The sequence below is a fragment of the Argopecten irradians genome, chromosome 7 (assembly GCF_041381155.1).
Source record: "Argopecten irradians isolate NY chromosome 7, Ai_NY, whole genome shotgun sequence".
NCBI lineage: Eukaryota > Metazoa > Mollusca > Bivalvia > Pectinida > Pectinidae > Argopecten > Argopecten irradians.
Window position 1 is genome coordinate 45,805,275 of NC_091140.1, and position 27,408 is coordinate 45,832,682.

Here is a 27,408-nt window from a genome sequence, read left to right on the forward strand (position 1 = left end):
ATTCAGAGATGATGATGATGATGATGATGATGATGATGATGATGATCATAAATGTGTGTATTATGATGATGATGATGATGATGATATGATGATGATGATGATGATATGATGATGATGATCATAATGTGTGTATTCATGATGATGATGATGATGATATGATGATGATGACTCATAAATGTGTGTATTCAGATGATGATGATGATGATGATGATGATGATGAATCATAAATGTGTGTATTCAGATGATGATGATGATGATGATGATGATGATGATGATGATGATCATAAATGTGTGTATTCAGATGATGATGATGATGATGATGATGATATGATATGATGATCATAAATGTGTGTATTCAGATGATGATGATGATGAATGATGATGATGAATCATAAATGTGTGTATTCATGATGATGATGATGATGATGATGATGATGATGATGAATCATAAATGTGTGTATTCAGATGTATGATGATGATGATGATGATGATGATGATGATGATGATGATGATGATGATGATGATGATCATAATGTGTGTATTCAGATGATGATGATGAGATGATGATAGAGTGATGGTATGATGATGATGATGATGATGATGATGATGATGATGATCATGATGATGATGTGTGATATTGAGATAGATGATGATGATGATGATGATGATGATGATGATGAATCATAAATGTGTGTATTCAGATGATGATGATGATGATGATGATGATGATGATGATGATGATGATGATGATGAATCATAAATGTGTGTATTCAGATGATGATGATGATGATGATGATATGATGATGATGATGACTCATAAATGTGTGTATTCAGATGATGATGATGATGATGATGATGATGATGATGATCATAAATGTGTGTATTCAGATGATGATGATGATGATATGATGATGATGATGATGATGATCTATAATGTGTGTATTATGTGATGATGATGATGATGATCATAAATGTGTGTATTCAGATGATGATGATGATGATGATGATGATGATGACTCATAATGTGTGTATTCAGATGATGATGATGATGATGATGATGATGATGATGACTCATAAATGTGTGTATTCAGATGATGATGATGATGATGATGATGATGATGATATGATGATGATGATGATGATTGATGAATCAATAATGTGTGAATTCAGATGATGATGATGATGATGATGATGATGATGATGATGATGATGACTCATAAATGTGTGTATTCAGATGATGATGATGATGATGTGATGATGATGATGATGATGATATGATGTGTGATTAAAATGTGATGATGAGATGATGTGATGTGATGTGTGCATAGTGTGATGATGATGATGATGATGATGATGATAATAAATGTGTGTATTCAGATGTGTGATGATGATGATGATGATGAGATATGATATGATGATGATGACTCATAAATGTGTGTATTCAGATGATGATGATGATGATGATGATGATGATGATGATGATGATCAAAATGTGTGTATTCAGATGGATGATGATGATGATGATGATGATGATGAAAATAAAATGTGTGTATTCAGATGATGATGATGATGATGATGATGATGATGATGATATGATGATGATGAATCATACATGTGTGTATTCAGATGATGATGATGATGATGATGATGATGATGATGATCATAATGTGTGTATTCAGATGATGATGATATGATGATGATGATGATGATGATGATGATATAAAGTGTGTATTCAGATGATGATGATGATGATGATGATGATGATGATGATGATGACTCATAATGTGTGTATTCAGAGATGATGATGATGATGATGATGATGATGATGATGATGATGATGATGATGAATGATGATGATATATAATGTGTGAGATATTGATGATGATGATGATGATGATGATGATGATGATGATGATGATGATGATGATGATCATAAATGTGTGTATTCGATGATGATGATGATGATGATGATGATGATGATGATGATGATCATAAATGTGTGTATTCAGATGATGATGATGATGATTGATGATGATGATGATGATGACTCATAAATGTGTGTATTCAGATGATGATGATGATGATGATGATGATGATGATGATGATGACTCATAAATGTGTGTATTCAGATGATGATGATGATGATGATGATGATGATGATGATGATGACTCATAAATGTGTGTATTCAGATGATGATGATGATGATGATGATGATGATGATGATGATGATGATGATGATGATGATGATGATGACTCATAATGTGTGTATTCAGATGATGATGATGATGATGATGATGATGATGATATGATGATGATGACTCATAAATGTGTGTATTCAGATGATGATGATGATGATGATGATGATGATGATGATGATGATGATGATATGATGATGATTATGATGATGAATGATGATGATGATGATGATGATGATGATGATGATGATGATGATGATGATGATGAATCATAAATGTGTGTATTCAGATGATGATGATGATGATGATGATGATGATGATGATGACTCATAAATGTGTGTATTCAGATGATGATGATGATGATGATGATGATGATGATGATGATGATAAATGATGTGTGTATTCAGATGATGATGATGATGATGATGATGATGATATGATGATGATGACTCATAAATGTGTGTATTCAGATGATGATGATGATGATGATATGATGATGTTGACTCATAAATGTGTGTATTCAGATTATGATGATGATATGATGATGATGACAAATAAAAGTGTGTATTCAGATGATGATGATGATGATGATGATGATGATGATGATATGATGATGATGAATCATACATGTGTGTATTCAGATGATGATGATGATGATGATGATGATGATGATGATGATGATGATGATGATGATGATGATATGATGATGATGACTCATAATGTGTGTATTCAGATGATGATGATGATGATATGATGATGATGAATCATAAATGTGTGTATTCAGATGATGATGATGATGATGATGATATGATGATGATGAATCATAAATGTGTGTATTCAGATGATGATGATGATGATGATGATATGATGATGATGACTCATAAATGTGTGTATTCAGATGATGATAACGACGATGATGATATGATGATGATGACTCATAAATGTGTGTATTCATGATGATGATGATGATGATGATGATGATGATGAATCATAAATGTGTGTATTCAGATGATGATGATGATGATGATGATGATATGATGATGATGACTCATAAATGTGTGTATTAAGACGATGATGGTGATGATGATGATGATGATGATGAGGTTGATGATGATGATGATGATGATGATGATGATGATGATGATGATGATGAATCATAAATGTGTGAATTCATGATGATGATGATGATGATGATGAATCATAAATGTGTGTATTCAGATGATGATGATGATGATGATGATATGATGATGATGACTCATAAATGTGTGTATTCAGATGATGATGATGATGATGATGATGATGATGATGACTCATAAATGTGTGTATTCAGATGATGATGATGATGATGATGATGATGATATGATGATGATGACTCATAAATGTGTGTATTCAGATGAGATGATGATGATGATGAATCATAAATGTGTGTATTCAGATGATGATGATGATGATGATGATGATGACTCATAAATGTGTGTATTCAGATGATGATGATGATGATGATGATGATGATGATGATGACTCATAAATGTGTGTATTCAGATGATGATGATGATGATGATGATGATGATGATGATGATGATGATGATGATGATGATGATGATAAATGTGTGTATTCAGATGATGATGATGATGATGATATGATGATGATGACTCATAAATGTGTGTATTCAGATGATGATGATGATGATGATGATGATGATGATGATGATGAATCATAAATTTGTGAATTCAGATGATGATGATGATGATGATGATGATGATGATGATGCTGATGATGATGATATAATGATGATGATGATGATGATGATGATGATGATGATGATGATGATGATGATGATATAATGATGATGATGATGATGGTGATGGTGATGATGATATGATGATGATGACTCATAAATGTGTAAACAGATGAAAGTACGTGTATTAATCTGTGTGTATATTTTTTTTATTAAAATCACTAAGCAAGTTAACATAGATGTGTAAATTTGTGGAAGGAAATAGAAAGGAAACATAACTAAAGAACGCATAGCTGGTAGTGTATATATGTAAATATAAGTATGAATTATTGTATGTTAACACGCATTAATGTATTGACAAATAAATATAAAACCCAACTGGTCTTTGTGTTAAGGCTGTCCGAGGTTCGTGTTCAGATACAATAAAACCACCAATTATCATTGCCGAAAATGTCATCTGATACTTATCATATTAGCATGCATATTTTAGAATCGTGAAAACGCTGTTCTACACGCGAAAATGGTAATTATGATAATGGAATTTATTCTTAATAATATTTTTTGCTATTTAAATGAAATACCAAATTTAATTCACTTCTAACATGATGAGAAAGGTAAAATTAAAAGCAATTAATATACACTTCACACTTTGCATATATTATTAAAATTCGCGAAAAAAACACGTGTTTTGAAAATGAACAAAATTAGTTGTTTGGCTTTAAACTGCTAAAAGAAGGACGAGGACGAACGAATAGGAGAAGAGGAAAATATGCAATATTTAGGTGGTCGAGTGTCGGCTAACTCCTTACAACGGCGATTCGAGACTGTTTGGGAAATATTGTTTAAAGTAAACAGTCGGGCAAGGATGGCTAAAGTCGGTAAAAATGGTGTGAATGTATCCAGTATAATTCTTATGAAATAGAAAAAATAAAATCTCTCGCCAAAATCTGTCTGCGTACGAAGAAATTAATTTAAATTATAGGAATCCTAAAACGTCCTCCCGGCTGACTATGTCCGTGGTTACATTTACACGCAGCCTCGCTTTCAATGCTTTCAACTTTCCTTTACTTTAATGGTCAGAACTGGGAAACGTAAGCAGAACTTGGCCGTCGTATTAATATGTGAGAACTTTTGGAAGGCCAATGAACGCATTTAGACTGGTTTTCTTTGCCCGACTATTCACTTTAAACTGTATAAATCAATTTAGATGTATTGATAGCTTTAAACCAACCTTAGATGATGTCCGTTTAAAATCATAATGACATATTGTTTTGGTGTTTGGCGTTGACCAACATGTCGAAGTTCAATAATGTTGTTTTGCTGTGCAGGTGTATACCAGGAACGACAACTCTGAATTGAGATTATCAATGGCGTGCGCCAAGGTGATATCTTTTGTCCTCTCCTAAGCTACTGTTTTTTTTTTTTTTGGTTTTTTTTTTTTGTTGTTTTTTTTTTTTTAATTTAAAATCATTTACATAAATTAGAGCCGTTTGTCAGGGCAAATAGTTTAATGAAAACAGGTGGCAATATTTACGTGTCTCTTTTTAGTGAAAAGAAAAGACTAATTTTGAATTTTAATAAATTCTTTTTATTGTTATATAGCATATAAATTTGCTTCCATCAGTGCCCTGCTTCGGGCGATATAATAATTAATCTTGCAAATAGAAAATAAAAGAAATAGTCCATGGACGTCGTGCATGGTCAAACTTTCAATTTATCATTGTAGCTATTGCGCATTTGTTGTTGATTTTTTGCTGTGTGTCAGAGAAGAAAATCAACATAAATATCGTTTGTTTTTTATTGAAAACTCCGAAGTTCACGAAGACACAAGCCCGTAAAATTATACACAACATTTCTATAGTCAAAATGTCGTGACTGGTAGCTATAACTACTTTAACATATTGAATGAAATCCTTTTGAACGCTTTCTTTTCGTTTTAAATATGAAACAAAATCTTTTCAGTGATAACCCGGTCGTGACTTGGTCTTTTCGACACCACTTTGTTTTGCGGTGAAATTAACGCTATCGAAAACAACATCTGTTGTAAGTTTCAAAGAAATTGACATCTTGCATGCGAGAATTTCTTCGCCTCGATTATACTTGTTTGTTGATTTTAAATGAGGATGGTCATTTTCATTCAGTAAATAGATCTAGCACGTGTTTTTAAAATGGAAATCAATGTTGTATATCATCATGGCATATCTCTGGTTAAATGTAGGCCCGTTCTAAATGTTATTTGATAGTCCGTTATCAAAGTCGTGGTTTCAATTCAAAAGAGACCCAATTGATATTTTGACACACTTATAAAACATATATTGATACGTTATATCACCGAAGCTTACTTGGCTTAACACGCATATCAAATTAAACGATATTTTCTCTTGAATGAAACAATATATATATTTTTTACGATATCAGTCAAAGACTATTTCTTTTACAATAACGTACAAAATATTGAATGTAATATGCAGTTACATTGATATCAAAATGCAGAATATTGAATACAAAAAATAAAATATAAGTTAATTTATTACACCCATAGCGTATTGAATCAAGGATGTTTCTGCATTTAAATGGCATTTCTTTAAAGAAATTCAAGAAAAATACATGTTGTCTGGTAAATAGGCCAGGTTATCATCTTAATAAACAATGATATTAAATGATTATTTACTAGATTGAATGAAAATACGCAAAACAAGTTATATCAATGTATAATATATAAATCATATCTTGATTTCCCGCCATTAATGTTCCTCATTTTAACCTACAAAAAGGTACATGTATTAATGTTATTATAGCGTTATTTCAACTTAGTGGAATCTAAAATGGTTCTGGCCTCGAACCTTGCCTTCTGTTATCATTTGATTCAACCGAGATGTTTAATATCATATTAACGTCAATAAAGGTCCATGATTGATAAATACATTTAGTGGTCTGGTTGGCAGTGCATAAGGGTGCAATGTGGGAGGGAACAAAATATCTGGACCAAATTGGTGACCCGTATCTATTTGAACCAAATCAAGTATAGTTTGATACCAAACGATCTTAATTCGATCTCAAATGAGCGGTCTATAATACAATATCAGATTTTGCAATATGAACGTAAATATTTTATTTTGCTACAGTTTGATAATCACCTCCATCGTTATGAATATAAATGTATATAATTCACACCTATACGATGAAAAAAATCCTGATATAGTTTATCAAGTTCGCCTCGTGTGTACGTGCAATTGTAATACAAATCTTAATACATTTTATGAAAGAAAGTCACATTATGCAACAAGATAAGTGATTTAAAAAGAAATTTATTTTCTCATTTATCTCTCAAAATGATGAACGCTTTTCTCAGGCCTGTGATACGCTGTAATATGTATTCATACGGACAATAGAGGTCAAGGGTCATGACATCATTTCGAAATTGATTAATGGTAATCGACATTTCAATCGTGACGTCATAAGTCATTTCTTTTAGATATCATAATATGGTGTCAAGGTTTTTTCCCCCTGTAAACCGCAAAGAAGCAATCTTCTTTCTTAACTGCCAAGCGTAATTTGTTTAAAATAGCACTTTACGTTTGAGTAATAGATCTATTCAAATTTCGCTGTATGTCTTCTGGCAATTCGTGTCATTGAATTAACGTTATGGAATGAGGTGGGAACTGATCAGGAAACAAAAACCTGCTTTAAAACTAGGAGTTTATAAGACTGCGGATCTAGAGTCCTCCTCGATACTTCAGGGGTTATTATCACTGGCGTTATATTCACCCCTCTGTAGTCTTCAAAGAAAGTCTTTGCAGGCCTGTGATAAGTAAGGTTTTTTTCTCCTGAACTGCCTCCAGTTTTCCTATGAGATAGTCTAGAAGTGGGTATAACGTCAGTGATAATAACCCCAGGAGTATCGAGGATGATCTAGATTCACTGCCCCAGTTAGATCTGTTAGGACTTCGATACTCAAAAGGTTTGATTATTTTTGACAATCTGTCATCACTCTGCTTTGTGTCATGTGTTGTTGGTGGTGGAAAACCAAAGTTCCTTGGTGAAAAACGCCGAACTACTGCCAGTAGAGATCAGTATTCACAAGTCGAACGAAATAGCATCCTCGATACTCAAGGGGTTATTACTACGAGATACGAGCCCCTGGAGTATCGAAGATAACGAAATGGGAGTTAAGTATATTACCTTGGAAATACACTGTAATATATGCACTTACAGTTATCCTGCCGAAATCTGAAATTGGGAATCTAAACCTCGCGAAATATTACGTTTATTGTAAAAGTCAGTACTTTTGATTGAGTGACATCTTCACCAATTAACAATGTATGTGTGTATCCCAGAGTGTGAGACTATCTCCGCATTAGGTTTTATGAATGAACCATATAACGGTTCCGCATGACCGACTCCGGTGAATACACAAAGCGCCCGTCGACGCAGTACATAATTAAAGCCATAAGTGTTATCTGCATACGTTGTACATATGCTGGAGATATGTATTAGGGACGGAGCCGCGATTTATTCGTGTAAGATGAATAGAGTACCTTTAACATGTGAATCACAAACTGAATTCCTAATTCTCAAACAATTAATTTTCTGTTATGAATGTCGGCAAAGATAGAATAATTGTTCTCATTACATTAGAAACCACAAGATCTATTCGAAATACATGTATCAGGAAGACTTAGAGATAATGAATACAGGCATACACATCTTTATTTTTTTTTTGTTCGGTTATTAGCTGCGGAGCTCTGCTGTACTGGTCATCATTTGTCTGTTTCTCCTTCATCATTTGGTCACATACTATATAAGAAAAATATGATCAACTGAGAAATTCTCATAAAAACAAAGCCTCGCTTTAGTTTTACAGTCTAATAAAAATGTATTTTAGCACATATTTTTTCCTTCTTTAGATTTTGATCTTACAAATTGTATCTTTTAATGAAAATCTAATAAGTGGTTCGATGTTTGAGGCAAATCTAAAATTGACATTTTCCGAAAATTAGATAGTCTGCAGATACGGTGATGTAGAGGTTGTAAAGGCGACTAAATTTGGGATGCAGTATTCGGTGTCTGCGGTTAGTGTGCTTCAGTGAGATAGAACTGTACATTGCACAATAGTTCCACTTCGTCAAGGCAATGCAACACAAGTATATTGTTCTAACTTTGAAATTATCTCTCTTTGTCTTAGACGATCATTCCATTACCTTTCACCGTGAAAAGACGACCAGAGAACGACAATTGCAAAATCACAATCTGAATTTTCCCACCGAATATAAACGGCACTAGTAACCATAGCAACAAAGCCATTGTGTGTACCTTGTTGTTGTCGGAGAAATTAATGGAATGTTTGAGAAATATTTTGCATGACTGACATGCATTCTTGCGCATAAAATGCAGCGAAGGAAACCGACATAAGTTTAGGCACTAATCCCTGTTGACGGATGACCTCAGTAAATAGGGATGTTGGCAAGCTATAGTTTAGGTTACATAGTAGATTTTTGAAGGAGTCTCGATTAAGAAAGAAATTAGGACAATGATTGGCGCCAAAAACTAACATTCATTTTTGGTGTTAAAACTAAAATTTCCGTAACCAAGAACCCACCCCCACCCCAAACACACACATCCCCTTCCTCACCACACATCCCCTTCCTCACTACCCCCTTCTCTACTATACTTTAACACCGTCAGATGGCAGTTAGATAATTGAGGGGTACTTTCATTGCAAGTTTCTTCGCTTTCTTAGTGCTTACGAACAATCATATGCATCATTGCTACAAACATTTATAATCATATTATCCAAGATATGAACATGCATATCAAACTGATAAAAATGAGTATAAAATGATAAGTGCAGACGTCCTATCTGTTGATAAGTGAGAACACATGTAGACCTTAAAAACACCTTTGGAAGAAAAATGTAATTGGTGTAAATTTTTATAGATTGTAGATATATCTTGATCGAAATACAATGAAACTTCCTCAAAACCAGGTTTTATTTGTTTGGGATAATTTCTCTGCTGTTAAAGATGAAGTATTCAAAAAACTCATATGTCCTATATATATATATTATATTGCAGTTTACTTACATTGCAGCTGACCTACAATACCATATTTGACATTGATTATGTCTTCTTTTCTTACTGAAATTGACTAAAGTAATGTATTTTAACAATTTCCTTATCTCAAAGTTATGAAAAAGAACTTATTTACAATTTTGAAATAATTTCTATCATGCTTGTTGGTCATGACGGCGACGTGCAAAGGATCTTAACATGTGAGGAAACCGGAGTACCCGGCGAAAATTCACGTGTTCGACCAGGGCTCAACCTTACTTGTTAAAGTACGACCAGGAATCGAACACCGGCCATCTTTGTAAAAGGTGTGTTCAACTATACTTCACCAATCGTCCTTTAAAAAAATACACGGCATGCTGAAAATGAACAACATTAATGGTAGCTGTGTGTAACAGTCTGTCGATGGTCCAACTTATAAAAATAATTCACACAAAAAGCGAATATGTAGCTAGTCAATTTCATTCCATCAAAAGAAACATTCATTTGGCTGAATCACTTGGTGCGTCTTGACTTTAAAACGAAATGTTCTAAACTGACCCAGTCATTTCATCATTCAAACGCTAACCACTTCTGATACCAAAGCCGATAGCCGAATATTGGAGGCTCATTTGTGCCCAATTTACTTAAGGTTCGGTTTGACAAAAGGATGACGGATTTCCCCGACCTTTGAAAAAGAAGTCGACCGCAATTATAATGATAATATAGTGAACGCATACAATTTGTGTCGATGCTTATATTTCGTTCTCTAGTTAAGTAGCTATTTCCGGTGGTATCGTCGACAATGGGACTACTTGCCGTTTGGCCGACATGATTAAGGTTGATCTTATTATAGTCTAGGAAGTTCTATATCTTTTGACGAGATTCAAGGCAGTAGTCGCGTCATAAAAACTGACTTGGATATTTGACAGATATGTTTTGTAGCTCTAGTTTTCTTTGACCTTAGTGACAGAACAGGACATTCTGATGTCTATGTACCCGAGTTCTCTCTTGCCCTGATACTAGTGTTTGGCATTCTGGTTGATAGGTGTCTGATTAAGTATAAAAAGTCGAACCAGACAGAATGACCAGGTCTGATATCCGGAATACTCGATCATACAGTGGCACATGGACCTGGCATGAAAATTTTTAACCAATAGTATACATATATATATTATAGTATCAAGGGCATGAACTCGGCGGTCGAGAAAAACGGACCTATTTTTTAAAAACCGTGATTATTTTAATAAAAAGGTTCTATACAACATTGACGGATATCATACATTAAAGAGAAATAATTTATCTTTCCATTGAGTGCTTGATGAACAAAATTGACCAAGTATTGACGAAGTTATGGCTTGATGAATATGGAAATTTACGACAAATATGCTAGGTAGACATTTCCCTGTCCGGTCGAAATGTCGTCTCGGCTCTAATGTGTACCTCAAAAACCAAGCCAAACTCACAAAATCTACGCTTGTGGTGGTAAACAGTACCCATAACTGTGTTCATCCACAATCTCCTTTGCAGGTGTCATGACCCGTACTTTGCAGAAACTCCATTTAAACATCGTGTAGCTCACTTACTTTAACCGTCACCGCCATGTTAATTTTTCTCTCGGAACGCTTCTCGACTTTACATATCGTGTTTCTACAAAGTACAGGTAATGACACCTTCAAAGGAGATTGTGGATGAACACAGTTATGGGTACTGTTTACCACCACAAGCGTATACGTAGATTTTGTGATTTTGGCTTGGTTTTTGAGGTACCCATTAGAGCCGAGACGACATTTCGACCGGACAGGGAAATGTCTACCTAGGATATTTTTCGTAAATTTCCCGATTCATCAAGCCATAACTTCGTCAATACTTGGCCAATTTTGTTCATCAAGCACTCAATGGAAAGATAAATTATTTCTCTTTAAGGTAAGATATCCGTCAATGTTGCATAGAACCCATTTATTAAAATAATCATGTTTTTTAAAAAATAGGTCCGTTTTTCTCGACCGCCTAGTTCATACCCTTGATACTATAATATATATATGTATACTGTTAGTTTTAAAAAAATTGTGCCAGGTCCCTGTGTACAGTGGTATATAAATTGACGGCTCTATGTGGGACAACAGATGATACAGGTAGTTTGGTCCTTTGATATACATCAAAAGAAGCGAATATGGCTTTGAAGTTAGGCGTCGCTCAAAGTTATCTCTACAAAACTGAGATTGATCTGTGAGTTTTGCTCCTGAAATGTCTTAGTTTCACAGTATTCCAAGGGTGGATATCACGACAGTGATAGTAGCCCCTGCACTATCGAGCATGGATATCCGAGGCAACGAAAACTCGGCCAAGCCGTGTACTGGTCGACGTATTTTTCTCTTGGTACTTCGGTTTTTACCCGCCTTCTACAGCTTGCATAACAAATTAACACAAACGTATTCGACTAAGTATTTTCTCAGCAAGCGAATATTTTTGTTGAGAATATCCCAGGCAGTGACAACCACCTGTCACGGTCCACATACATATCCTGGCCGCTGTATCCTGCCTTCCCGCCAGACTGTCGGATGTGGTACGATCCTACGGTTACAGCGGGATACACAACCTACTGATGGAGAGTATGGTGTACGTGTGGCATCACACCCGGGGAGCTTTACTACGAAGTGATGGGGCCACTCCCGGGGATTCTGGCTACCAACGGAGTAGTACTACTTATGGAGCGGATAAACTCTTCCGGGAAATGAAACACTCCTAGAAATTCTTGATACAAATATTAGAATAGAATATTTGGAGATACGTGGCAATATAATGTTTAGCGAAAAAACTCTTTCTGGGAATATTTCAGTACGTGACTTGAAAATTATATGGATACGTGACATACATTAATTCCCCGACCTCATACCACTTCCCGCCAAGCTGCGAGTACACAAGGGAGATAACTGTTTGACATACCGATGCCATATTGCAGCTGTTTTTTGTTGTTGTTTTTTTAATAAATTCTGAAAAGTTACATGGCACTTTTAAGAAAAGGACGAATGTTCTTATAATGTTCTGGTTGAAGGTGACAAGAATATGTGACAAATATGTAGAGAACCACTAAGGCGAAGCCACATCCATGGTGATTCATTAGTTTCACTGTTTCGGCCGTTCTAGTCGTTCTTTGAAGTGCAAAAGTTGGGTCAACAAATCTATATAAATGACAAATTAGCCTCTTTAACCAGTATTTCATGCTAGTTTCAGCTCAGAAAGCAGTGATTTCGACAAGTTCTGCTCCAAAAATCCAAAATATGCCAGTTTTCTTTGATTCCGAAACTGTAATACCACGTACTCAAATCGAATGCGCCAACCGTAACTTGTGCAGTTTTATTCCAATAACTCTTTTTCATCCATAATTCGTCGTTTCCTCGTATCGCCGACAAATTTCCCGCCTTGTCACTTTCGATTGGCGTGTACCTCATAACGTCCCTTCACCAGAACGTGTATGTGCACCGCCCCACCCCCACACTCGCCCCCGCCTCGCGTATTTTCTGTCTACCTACATCCGTCACATGCCTTTCCCTCCCCTCCCCTTTCCTCTCCTCTCTTCCGATACACCGCTAAACTTTTGCTCATTCACAAAACAACAGAGGGAGCTATTTGGAAACAAACATTTGGTACATACATGATGGTATGCGAAATAGACATCCCCTGCAATCAAGGCTGACGTTGCCGAGAAATATATCTGTTCATCCGTTTCGTAATCAACCAAATGATCGTTTTCATAAATTCGATGCATTTGTTTTTTATTTGTGTACAGAACCATTTTTCCAGTTATAATAAGTTGCAAATTATTTATAATTATGTAGGTTTTTATTTCATTTGTTAAATCTTTTTTTTTCCTGATAGCATTGCTAAAAAAATAATACTTATTTCCAACACATGATCATAACGGGATACTTTGAAAAAAAACTGATAATACGCTTGAAAAATGAACAACCCATTTGTATCTTGTTTTTTATTATTACTATCATTAACGTTATAACTTAACCTGTATCGAAGACAAGTGATTGTAGCTTAGAAAAAAAAAGCCACTTAGAACCAACTAAACAATAATTACAAAGAGAGGAGAACATTGGTGCCTACAGTGAAATCACTAGAGTTCCAAAAGATATGTAGCCTTGTAACGCAATTGGGCGCTTTCTCTCTCTTCATTAGGGAGACATAGGTTCGATGCCTTAGTCGTGGCTTGACGTCATCCGGTTGACGCTTTATTTCATAATGATGAAACCTTTTGCCTGCTTATCCTGGCTCACACTAACATTGACAATAAGATATAAAAAAAATGCTGTAAAACATATATTTGGGATTTTTTCTCAAAAATATGCTGGCATATATAAATAACGGCGTGGCATTCTTTTAATTAAAACAATGAGGTTTAATGTCAGTCCTCCTGGAAGTTTTTTCAGATAACGGTAAAGAATGAAATGAAAACAATATGGTATTTTTATATCAGCTCTTCGTGATTTCTGTCATCGTGAAAATCATCTTGTTGTTTTCAAGACTCTATCCTACATTTAACATATATAATAAGCAAGCTGTTTTCCCATCCGCCCAATGATCGAGTTAGATAAAGCCAGTCTACCCATCACTAATACCAACTTACCCACCGGAAGTCGGCGGTATTTGCCATTTCCCGCTCTTGGCGTGTGTACGCTAATCTGGATGTTATTTCTGGAAACGATAAGAAAGATGAAACCAGCAAAGTCTTGATGGGCAAGATTAACCTCGATTTGATCGTACTTCAGAACTCCCTCCCAGAAAAGGTCGAGGCGATCTTGAGATGGGAGGGGGACTTCGTTTTCCTGCCATGTGCCGGCATCCTCCGTGTGTTCCTCAGCACCAGGTGATCCAAGAATGTTTGTGTTTTTTTTGTACTTATTTAATAGAAGTATACTATGTAATACTTCTTGAAATATTGCGATACACCTCTTTGGCATGCTGCAAGGACGGATTCGAGAAATCGAAATTTGGATAGAGAAATTCTCAATCTGACTAAAGAAAAACGGCAATTAGCTGACATTTTTGCACTTGACCGACTTTCGAAAAATGGGTGATGTTTATTTAATCAAACCCACATAAATCAAACATAAACATCCAATGTTTCTTAATCGTCTCCTTTCTATGCCAATTATGACTATAGTGATTAGGAAATAAATATTATAAACGCTAGTTTCTCTGTAGTTTTTGAGCAGCCAGGGACGGCAACGTTGTCTTGATTATCCTTGACTTTAAAAACCTTTCCATGAGTTTCCATTCGAAAGCTAATTTACACGAGATAATGAATTTCACAGAGTTGAATTGGTTTTGTTTTGTCGTTTTAATCTAAAATTGTAATCCAATACTGAATTATCAATAAAATTTTCAAAGCAAGACAACGATTCATCAAAGAAATTTGGTATTTCCCTCTCATTTTTTAAAACTATTATCTTATCCATTGCTATTCTTCTTGATTCAAACGGTTTATTTAGAATACACAATTAATAACTGTGTATCCTATTCAGAACTGGAAATGGTTTGAAAGTTTAATGAATATTGTAGTACTTTCTTCACCGTTATGTACAGATGAAACAACCGATTCATCACAGCAAGTATACTTCATTCAGTATTTATAATTTTATAACCTAATGAAAGCTAGCAGGACATCTTTATTTTTTTGTTTCTAACCGTCGATCAACTGACAAATCATCGGTTCGGTTTCTATTATAGATCTATATTTCATTATAATTTTCATCTTGTATTGTTTGGGTGATCAGATTCTTTGCATGTCATGTTCAATATATAAATATTAAGTTTCAAATTCTACTCATAATACATACATCTGTTTGGTATACTGAACCTATCATCCTGGCATAAGGTCGAGGTCAAGCACCATTTGCAATAAGGAAACACTTACTGGAATACGGGACGCAGTAACTGTGTTGTAAAAAGTGGTGCGTACTGTAAATCACGTTTTTCACGTGGTGAATATATTTTAGCGGCAATTCGTGAGGAATTTCAATTGATACTTCAAATTTCTCGAAATCGATTATATGTATATCAATACGAACTTGTTATGATTTTTATTTGGATATTTATAAATAGGTCTCCAATTGTTTCACAACTTATTGTTTCAGGACTTGAAGTGGTATAGAAAACGTGCCCAGGATTGGTGGTGGAGAAAAGTGAGAGTACCCAGAAAACAACCAACGACCTAGGGTTTGTAACACTATTATTATCATGACTAGATTAACAGATTTAATTACGCACGCTGATGAAGGGTAATGAACTATCATTCACTGTTTCCATCTTTGTTCCCAACTCAGTTATCTCCCTTGCCTGTCGGAAAGTATACAATAAGGAATGGAACAAGCCTAGCTCCCTCATCAGTTGCCTGCCTTGCGATTTTCGGAAATCATAGATTACTGGACTTCCTTGAGATTATCTGAAGGAAGTCCAGCAATTTATGGTTGTCGAGGATACGCTTGGTAAACAGAGGCTTTTTACAGAGCGCGGCCTGGCATAAAGAATAGAACTAAATGAGAAAACAGTCGTCCCTCATCGTTTTCCGTACATGTCCATGAAATTGGCTACTCTCAACTGCACTGTCCTAAAATTTGTCATCTGCTTTACACTGAATCTGTTCTAAATCGTCCGATTCCATAACCGTATTCATGAAATATCAGCCAATTCTATGGATAAAATTCCTATACTTGTTTCATATATGCGTATATTGATGTGTATACATATGTATAAAATTCCTGTTCAAGCGATACGGAGGCGTTGTCCAACAGGGATGAGCGTTTTGGAGTACCACTTGAAAGTGACATATCGCTGAAGTGTCCTTGTTTGGGATCCTAGGGCGTAAATACACAATAAGCTGAGGACTGTGAGCCGTGGGGACCGATTTACCTCCACAAAACGAAAGATATTCTTAATAGTTTGTACATTTATCAGTGTCAAAAGCTGGCATCTGTCTCGTGAGAGAAGGTGGGAGGATACATGCGCATCAGGTTTTATTGTGTTAAGAAAGGGAAATTGTGTCTAAGGTGTGTAGGCCTAATAATGGGAGTCATGCGACAGAGAATACATGAAAACGTGTTTTTATTAATGTTCGTATATAGATAAATTTGAAAGTGCAAATGCATAAACTCGGTCATTGAAAATATACTACTGTATACAATTATTTGGTAATAGATATGTATTTGACGGAGAGTTTTAAAAGCTTCCTCAAAACTTTGTATCCGTTTTAAAAGAAAAACGACATACATGTATATTTCAAAACAATGAAACAATCCCAAAATTTACTAATTCTGACGATTTTTAATATCTTTCGAGATTATCCATAAAAGATTGATTTGAACTTTCATGTTTAAATATGTTAATTATTAATCAGCGTACGTAACATAGCAATACTATCTATTGTGTGCAAATAATTTCACAGTTACGTCATAAAAACACACAAGAGACTATTTCCGCGACTGATGAATTATGTCATAAAAGATCCTTGTACTACCCCGTTTTGAGGACTTGCTATCTTTGAAATTGGCCGAATATTAAAAACGCGTCACAACGACCACTTGTGGCAAACTGTAAAATAAAATGTACTTCCGGTATACAGCGCACCTTGACCTCTAAACAACCGCGCAACATGGTCTTAATTGATTTCAATGTTAAGTTATCTTTAATTTCAATATACCGAAGTTGTTTCTGTCGTATTTTAACATTCTGAGAGCAGATAAATGTGAATTTGTTGATTTTGTGTACATCATTTCTGCTTCCACACTAAATTATCTAGAAGTTCCAACATACTCAGAGCAGTCGCTTGCTGCAATTAAAATAACATTTTGATATGTTGCTTTGTGACATTTCTCAAATTTTGCTTTCAGCTAAATTTTTAAAGGCGTATGAAGTTAAGTCTAGCTGTCACCAGCGGTGTTCTTCTTTTTTCAGATAATAAATGTTTCAAGATACTTAAGCATTTCTTACATATGATTGTCATATCTGTGTAGTGCAAACGTACAACTATTTGTTTGCACAAAGTTTTTTTTATCATATTGCTGAAATGAAATAAAGTTTTTGTGCATTCTAGGCTAAGCGCCGCATCAATTATCCATGTTTTTTTTACTGCAGTACTGCTCGAGGCGGTCGAGTTTGAGTGTTGCCATAGCGTTGAGTGATACCAGTGTTTTTTATCACGTGAACGGATTTACTAATCTCCGCTAATCTGGCCCAGACGTATGTCACATGACCTTTAACTCCCTTCCGGTAGCCGCTGAATGATACCGATCACACCAGGGGATCGTATACGTACGGGTGGTTTTTTTTCAGAAGATGATACGTTTTGTCTTGCTTCTAACAGCAAAGGGAAACAAAGAAGCGTTTTTATTGTCCAATCAGAAAGTTTGTTTTATTGACGTTCGCCTACGAAACGTTGCTGAAAATTGCACTCTTATATATATCTATAGTCCTCATCGATGCTCCTTACATTTTGGTTAAGTGACCAAACAAAATATGGCGTAGCTTATTTGTAATCAGAAATGAAGGATAGGCTTTGGTATGTATTATTGGTAATTATCTTTCTTCTCCTTCGTATAAACTTACTAAATATCCGAAACGCAATCGTGTTATACATATTTCACATTTTTGATAATGATTGTATGATGTGCTTTTTTGAATTTTGATTGTAATTATTGGTCCTTCCCTAGATTTTGACCTTCTTTCACTTAACCCCCTCTCCCACTCCTCCTTCCAACCCCTCTTACCCTCCACAAGTCAATATAGAGAGCAGTATGTTGTGGGTATGGTGAGTGATACGAATACGTAGAAAAACGATTGTATGTATGGTTCATATTCGCTTTATGTAGAATTGGGCTGTTTTCACTGAAACAGATAGCTAGAACCTATATTGATGGGGAGATGTCGGTGCTTTACTAATCACCAAGAGAAACATCAAAGAGGGGCAAATTGTTTTCAACATCAAATAATAAAATACAGAAAATGTCTGATCTCCCGCTCAAAGTACGATACCAGAGGAATGTTCGGTTACCCTCCCAAGGAAATCTGTGTCTTAATATCGCCACTTCCCTCGTACAAACGACACACTTGGTCTGTGCTGGGAAGTGAAAGTAGTGGAAGCCTTTGATTTTGAAAGTAGTCGAAATACAAGAGCGATATACCACAATCAAATACCGATATATAGCTAAGCAACTCGCCAAGATTGGCGAACTTTGGGAAGTGGTAGAGGGGTAGGAGGGGGGCGTCTATAGGTTTGTTGGGGAGGGGGATCGTTCATAGGTTACATTCAGTAGTGTTCTTACAATCGGGAACCTTCGGCACTTTCCGGTTTCTCGTAAACGGAAAGTGCCGAAGGTTCCCGATTGTTGTTATGAGTTTAAAGAATGTCAACTCTGGGATAAAGTGTGGAAAGGAATGCAATTTATATCTCCTGTTTCAACAATTAAAACGTATTATTGATATGGGACAATATCGGAGTATACAGAGAAAAATCAACAACCTATATTTAATCATGGGAAATTCTGTACACGAGACTCGAACCAATGTTTCCGGTCTGAAAAGATGTCAAACACCTTCAATATTGGTTAGTCGGAAATAGTATAAAGAGGATAGCCACGAGATCCCCTATCGTATTCCCTACATTTAAACAAAATAGGAAGTTGCGTGAAACCCATCGGTAGCAGTTTAGAGAGTGTACGGAACACCGACTTTTTGGTGATGCGGATATCCTTTAAGATTCGCTAATGATCTTGAACTTGGGCTCTGAAAAACAATCTCGAGCAAGCATTTCCCGAAGTAGATGTCCTTGAAGTTATCCCCAATACTGCAGGAGTTACTATCGCTGTCGTATTATCCACGATATAACGACTGTGATAGTAACCCCTGTGGTATCGCGATGAATGGGAGTTTGAATTTATTGCCTTGTTAGTCAAAGTTAGCGTTACTAGAAACGAAACTCGTGAAAATTTTTGTGCCATAAAGCCCATTTTCACCAATTTTAACAATTCTGTTAGCTGGAAATAATCCCAATTCTCATAATTCAATGCGTAGTTTTAAACTAGCTCTGAAGGCGACAGTTTGTTTAAATACTATTTTAGTCCAATTGTCAAGTGTACAGGTAAATTACTTACATCTACGCTTACGTGATATCGGTCCACGAAGACCTATAAATCTTTGCGCATGCCCCGTCAAGTTTGTTAGATTTATCGCCTGCTGCTACGCAATTTTTAAAAGGAGTAAACATAAACTTGATATTGCAGCATGAAAAACTGCGTCTGCAGTCGACTCAACACGACGTAGTTATAAATGGGTTTAAGTTTGTTAAACATAATTAATTTACCCCAATGACTGTATTTTACACTGTCAGATATATCATTCGAATTACAAAATTTTCCCGCAGATTAATCTAATGTTCGTGACGTTTTTTATAATAAAGAACTCAAGTTTTCGTTCTCTGCCATTCATTTCATCCGACATTTTTGTGATTTATCATAGCATAAACACCATTGACACTTTATTATTACACCGCTAAATGTGCTCTCGTCGTCAAGGACCTACATTTTGATAAATTGTCGCTTTTCTCAAAATAATTAGGGTACTAGGACTGTGTTACACCTGGTATATTTCCACCTGTGTCCGGTACACACGAACAGTTATGTAACAGAAAAACACACCATGTTTCAAGGTGCAAGTTCATATAAACTGCAGCCTCGTTTCCAGTATACTTAACAAGTAAAATGCATCTTTCGAAAACAAATAAATTTGGATGTACACATCGGTCAGTTTTGAAATGGCTTCTTCAGGACTGGGCCCAAAGATTAAATTTAATTAACTTACATTATATATAATAATAATGATGAAAATACTGTAAGAGGTTTCTTCATAATTCCAATTGTTCTGAAATCAGAACGATTTTTTAAGTGTTCCAGCAAAATCAATGTAGTGTAACTTACTTACTTTTGGAGAAAATCGACTTTTTGTGTCCCTATTTCCCCGATCCATATATTCAGTTTTACCATACTTGGAAGGTCTTTATCACTACGGTGTTTATTCCCGTTAAAAACAAGCGTTCTGACGCCCTTCGTGGGTTAAGTCCATTTTACGAATTTAAAGTCAACAAAAGAAGCGGAACAATATCAAGAAACAATGCATTTTCAGCACTAATATCGACATTAGTCGGGCACAGAACTCGATACCGGATTATAAGAATTTACTGTAATATATGCAATAGGAAAATCTTACGATGTCAGTAAATAAATGTTTAATTTCTTTCGTTTGATCCAATTTCTAAATTTGATGACTTGATCCCGAACATTCCAGTGACGTCACTTTTAGTAGGAGTGAATGAAACGGCAGTCAGTCCCGCCAAACAGTGACGTCACAATCACCGGAATGACGTCGCTTACATATTTCCCACGGTAGTCAAAAGGAGTACACACTCATTTGGTTTAGTGAATGCATCTTTTCTTGATCATCAAAGAAGCGTTTCGCTTTGAGTGAAATCGTGGAAATAACAGACAATTTGCTTTCGTTTTGAATACCATCTTCTGTATATATAATGAAAAAGTTGCAGGATAAACAGAATACACAGTCACTATCTTACAATACAAGTTTTATTTTGGTGTCGACAGGGAAAACCTCTTCATCTCATCTCCTCGCATAAACGATAGCAGCATCGATATTAATTTTAGCAAAATAAAAATGTCCAACGTTTGAAATATTGCAAGAACATTCATTATTTACATAAACCAGTAATAAGAATAAACATTTATTTCATCTAGACTAAATAATTTGCAAATCCCATACACCGCCTGCAAGGAGATGTCCTTGGCCTATCGCTACCCACGATGCTCTCGATCGTGGTCTTATATTATGTAACTTTTTATGGGATATTAAATCTAGATATATCTGTTTTCAACAGTTAAATTTCTATGAACATGTGTAAAACAAGCAGTCGGAACTGCTATTCCGAGACCATAAAACACAATCTTGGTCACCTCAGCCAAAACACAGGAGCACGCAAATTATAAAACTCGGTTAGCTTTTTTATTGTCATTATTGTTATATACACTGTATGTGATATTTAAACGAAAACATATATTTTACCTAAGAAGCCAATGATATATATAATGTAAGTATCGGTTAGCTTGTAATAATTATAATAATAATAATAATGCGCGGATCCAAGGGGGGGCGGACCCGGCGTACGCCCCCCCTAAAATAGGAGAGAGAAAAAAAAAGAAAAAGGAAAAAGAAGGGAAAAGAAAGAGGGGAAGGAAGGAAAAAAAGAAGGAAGAAAGAAAAAAAAAGAGGGAGAAAGGGAAAAAATTAAGGAATTAGATATAGAGTGGGAATTAGACAGAAAGCTCCATATCCTACCTTTACCGTTTGATGTTATCATTTTAAAATCTAAATGTATTCGACTTTGTGGTACATACATGCATGAACATACTTGTATCCAGGCGCAATGGAATAATTATATATTTTTTTTCGTGTAAGTTAAGGTTTTATCTCCATCGCTTAAAAGGTACAATGTAAATCCCTTCAAGTATTTACTTTAAAAAAAAAAAAAAAAAAAAAAAAAAAACGATAAAATAATATCGTTGAATGATAATGATATTGTCATTAATATTCAATATTGACAGGTTATATCTCGATATCCTTAGCAATAAAAGAAAATGGGGTGGGGGTGGGTGGAAGGAATTGTAGCTGGCCATGAGTCTTCGTTGGTTGACTATATGTCATGCCCTTCGTTTTCCAGGTTGTAAATGATATATTACACATTTTTGAATCAGCATTAAAGTCCTGTATTAAATCCTACTATCAATTCACAAATGTGTGCGTACTTTCAAAACGCCAGTTACAAGATCACTACTAACGCCGAATGCTTCTAGAAGCCTTTTATTTGTCCTAAGAAAATGTTTGTAAAGAAAAAAGTGGAATGCGACAGAGAATGAGAGCTTCTAGGGTCTAGGTGCACCCCATGGCCAGATGCCTTCCTTTTTTGTTTCAATAAAAACATATCTTAATGATAATGTTATAAGATAGGCAAACGATGTTAAAAAATTAATGCACATGACAAAAGGCTCCCTATTAGAAAACAGGATGATAGTAATGGTTCCTGGCACCGTATGGCCATAGACAAGACCACTAGCCTTCTTTTCTTTCATTGTCCAATACACGAATTATGAAGATTGTGTAAGTTAGGGAAAATGAATTATCTAATCTGAGAGATAATGTATAAAAGTAAAAGCTTATATCGTTAAAAAAAAGTTCACATACACTTTCATTAGTCCTATAAAAACCTTCGATAGGCGACCCCTAGCTGCAATATTGTAGCTCAAAAGACTTTTAGACTGAAAATGGTGTCTTCTTTAGAGCTACAATTGTTCCCTATTACTTCAAAACTTCAAAAAAGTATGAAAAACTGTGCCCGAGTGATTTTCGGAGGCAGTGCTCCACTACGATACATAGGGTCCAATTCGTACCCGGCCTAAAGACATAGTAGGCCGGGTACGTATATTCGTTCTAGGCGGCCCCCAGACCCCCATCCTTTTCTTTGCTTCGTGCCTCTATGAATAGATATTCAGATTTTAGGCAGTGCAATTCTGTAACTTTGTATTCAAAATATGACATTAGACATCAAAAATAATAAACGAACATTTTTACATGGCTTCAATTATTTTTTGGAAAAAGTGTACATTTATTCGAGGGCTTCTGGGGCCTAGGCGGCCCCCAGACCCCCGCCCTTCTTCGCTTTATGTCCATATAAATATTAAGATTTTGATATTGCAATTCTGTAAGTAAAAAAATAAATAAATCAAACTTCAAATAAAAAATATGACACTTGACACGAAAACCATAAATAAACATCCTTAAATGGCTTCAATTATTTTCTGGAAAATGTGTTCATGAAATCCTCAGAATGCAGGATTTTGCACCATTTATTCGAGAGCTTCTGGGGGCCTAGGCGGCCCCCAGACCCCTCGCCTGATTTGCTTTGTCCCACGCCCCCTCTAACCTCAAAACCTAAATCCGCCCCTGATAATAATACATGAAGTCTTTATTTCAAGTCAATAAAAACTGAGCCCGACTCATTTTCCAAGTGGCCAACGCTGGGGATGTTTTCCCGCTGGAATCTAACCCATGTTCACCTGTTCAGGATGTATTCTTCTCAGGTTTCAGTCCCGTTGAAGTCTCGTTTCGACAAAGTTAAAAAAAAAATCAAATATGATTCATCTATATCTGTAGCATTTGCTAGTTGTAAATTTTGTCAAAAAATTACATTTCTCTTCTTAGTAGATTTTCTTATACAGGGATTTTAAAGGGACAATTCAGTCTAAGAGAACATTAAAATTTGTAAATATTTCGGAAAAAAACAGTTCTAATGGAAATTAGATTATTCGGTTTTACTGAGATATGCCTGAAAAGCCCATGTTGTGACATGTGTGTAGATGTTCAAACTCGCTCGCTGTCCGCCATTACACATTGTGGTCGAACTTCTTGTATGCCGAACCCTGTCCCTTGCTCGTAGAGTAATGCAACTTTTGTCTAGAACTGCTCAAATCGCTCTGACAGTAGTGTGTTTACCTTATTAGGTGAATTGTCTTGCCTAAAAACCATTTCATCACCTTCTCAGTGGTTAAGTAGTTTATTTGCTTAACGTGCGTGACTTTGGCTCATGCATGGGTACAGCGGCCATATTGTACCTACTTAATCGTTTTGATCAACGATTTGATATTTCAACGATAATAATTGAAATACTTAACAATGACGTGGAATTTGTCAATATTTTATGTTATATGTTTCATAAGAAATGTAGAACAATACATTTATGCCATATTTTGCTTCTTGGTTATGTAAAAGAATTAGCCTGAGCGAATTGTCACTTTAAGAAATGGCTCATTTGGCGGCCATTTTGGAATTGTGTCTTTTTTTGCGTTGAGTAGAGCCACAGTTTTACCATTTTTTGCTTAAATTTTTTTATTTAAATCATCACTGTGCCAACATTTTTAGCTATATCGAGCTAATTTTTTTTGCTGTGAATCTTTACTAGGTTCGTGGTAATTAAAATATTGAGCATTAATGCGTGAAATGATACGCTTTTGTCACTTTATTTTTACGTTTAATGGTAATTTGAACACTTTTATTTTTTACTCTAAAATATTGACATATAACAAATATTTAAATGGGGCAAAAAATTAAGCACACGGACCCTCAATTTTTCTGCCTGATTTAGAAAGAACAACCCTTTTGATATGCAAATTATTGACAAAAGTTTAATACCAGAACTTTTTCTATAAAAGGTTAAATTTTGCAAAATTGCCGTAAAAGGGTACATTTTCTAGCTCGAAATCAAGGGATAGGGGTAGCATATGTTGTTCTGAGAAAAAATATGAGTTATATTAATCGTAACTTGTATACGTTTAAAGAAAATAAATTCTACAAGCATCCATAGATATCAAACACCTCATTAGGAATTTATGGCTTTAATCTCTCGAGCATGTGGTCAAAACGGCAAAATCAAAGATTCTGTCAATTAGGTATCTTTGAGTGACAATAGCTCAAAAACGAACACACGGATACTGTTTTTTCTTCCGTTTTCTTTTATGGTATGAACTCCTTATTCCCAAAATCATTATGAGAAAAAAAGTTTAATACAAGAAAATTTTGACTTCTCAGAGGAGTACATCCTTAATACATTCATTGAGAAAATCTCACAATGTCCAGACAAATGTTACTCTGTCATCCTCTTTTCGAGACGCAGTATTGGAATAACGCAAAATCAATCGTCTAAAAAATAAGTTTACATTACACACACGTGGATTTCAATTTTTTACTTTTCGAAAATATTTCCTAAAAATAGCTTAATTGAGCGGAATTTTGTCCGAATTATACGAGTAAGGATGTTTTGAACCTCGAGTAATTTGTTTAAAGATGCTCCACCGCTGACAAATGGTATTTTTTCACTATCAAAAACAGTAGCAGACGATTTAGTATTTTTCTTCAGTTAAAAAATTTACTTACTTTACACCATTACCACCATTGAAAAGTTTGAGCTTCTAATTTTACTTCAAGTTAAAAATATGAAAAATAATTAATTGCATCCCGAACAAAATCCGTGTCACTATATCCTATATGGAATGAAGCACTGATTGCGCATGCACCAAAGGCGAAATGAATTATTTTATATTATTTTTTGTGTTAATTAGACATATATATACACGATTAAACACCAATTATTGTTCAAATGACGAATATCATTTATGCTCTGTCGGCGGTGGAGCATCTTAAATCAAACTCCAATTTTCTATATTTTAGTGTGCTCGCATTTGAATTGGCACGTCCTGGGAGGATGGAACGCCTGCACATTGTGATCTGATCGGATATGCCGTTAAAAGGAATAGAAATTATGGAAAGGGAGGGAATCGTCTAAAAGTCTTAATTGTGTGTTACCTAATTCGGAAAAATGTTTTGTTCGTTATTGTATGTACAGTAATAATAAATAAATCAATCGTTGTTTGCATCAGAGATGTTTTTCCAAAATTAATCATCAAAGCCAAAGTTCAAAAGTTTAACTAAATATATATGACGCTTCAAACATATAGCGATAACGTCATACCGTTGTTCTAATTGGCCATTGGAGTTAAAAAGTAGGCCAACTCATGTCCCTCCTGAACAAGGCTAAACATGAGCATTGTGTGACTTTTCCATGTGTTGCACCAGTTTTTTCACTACTTTTATGAATGCATTAGTAAAAATTGAGTCACGTGACACGCGAGAGGTGGCGTGACACATGCTTTCTGCAGACTGCACCGGGTCACCTCTCGTCGCTACTACGTAAACAACACTGAAATGTATTACTAGTGACACATGTAAGGCGAAATGTCCTGCATACATTAATTATATTAGAAATAACAAAATCTCATTATATTTAACGAATTTTTTTATTGCGACATATTTTATCTGCATCGACGACAAACTGCTCAATTTCTTTTCATTTCACAATATTATTATCCGTTATTTTTACCCTTTTAACTATCATATGGAAGCCAATTGGTGCCAAATAAGATATGAAAATAAATATTGCATCTAAACGCAATACGTTTGCATATAAACACAATATTATTTCGAATAAGCCCAATAGTTTTGAGAATAAACGCAATACGTTTGCGAATAAAAGATATTCTGTTGCGAATAAACGCAATAAGTTTGCGAATAAACTCAATGATTATAACGAATACACGCTAATCCCTTTTCAATGTAGAACTCTTCTTCACAAAAGATAACAATATTGCGTTTATTTGCAAAAAGTATTGTGTTTATTCGCAAAAAGTATTTTATTTATTCGCAAAAAGTATTGTGCTTATTCGTAATATTTTTTTTTACCTTTCATATCT

General features: G+C 35.0%; 1 long non-coding RNA gene across 1 annotated transcript; it reads left to right on the forward strand.

Moving 5' to 3' along the window:
• Positions 1–14,041: 14,041 nt before the first annotated feature.
• LOC138326695 (uncharacterized) lies at positions 14,042–26,892 on the forward strand. Its single transcript, XR_011208936.1, has 3 exons — positions 14,042–14,871; positions 16,129–16,210; positions 26,330–26,892. It is a non-coding gene; the product is annotated as an uncharacterized lncRNA (long non-coding RNA).
• Positions 26,893–27,408: the final 516 nt, after the last annotated feature.